Raw genomic sequence first — 470 nt, forward strand, 5'->3', positions numbered from 1 at the left:
TAAACTACAAAAATATAAAATAGCAAAAGAAAATAGTTAATTATAAAACATTGGGTTGCCTCCCAACAAGCGCTTCTTTAATGTCATTAGCTTGACAGAGTACTCTCATGGAGCCTCAGAATTGCTTAGAGCTATGTTGGAACCTCCCAACACCAAACTTAGAGTTTGAATGTGGGGGTTCAACACCAAACTTATAGTTTGGTTGTGGCCTCCCAACACCAAACTTAGAGTTTGACTGTGGGGGCTCTGTTTTTGAGAGAAGCTCTTCATGCTTCCTCTCCATGATGACAGAGGGATATCCTTGGTTCTTAAACACCAAGGATTCCTCATTCACTTGAATGATCAACACTCCTCTATCAACATCAATCACAGCCCTTGCTGTGGCTAGGAAGGGTCTGCCAAGGATGATGGATTCATCCATGCACTTCCCAGTCTCTAGGACTATGAAATCAGTAGGGATGTAATGGTCT

This window comes from Arachis duranensis, chromosome 2 (genome assembly GCF_000817695.3).
Source record: "Arachis duranensis cultivar V14167 chromosome 2, aradu.V14167.gnm2.J7QH, whole genome shotgun sequence".
NCBI lineage: Eukaryota > Viridiplantae > Streptophyta > Magnoliopsida > Fabales > Fabaceae > Arachis > Arachis duranensis.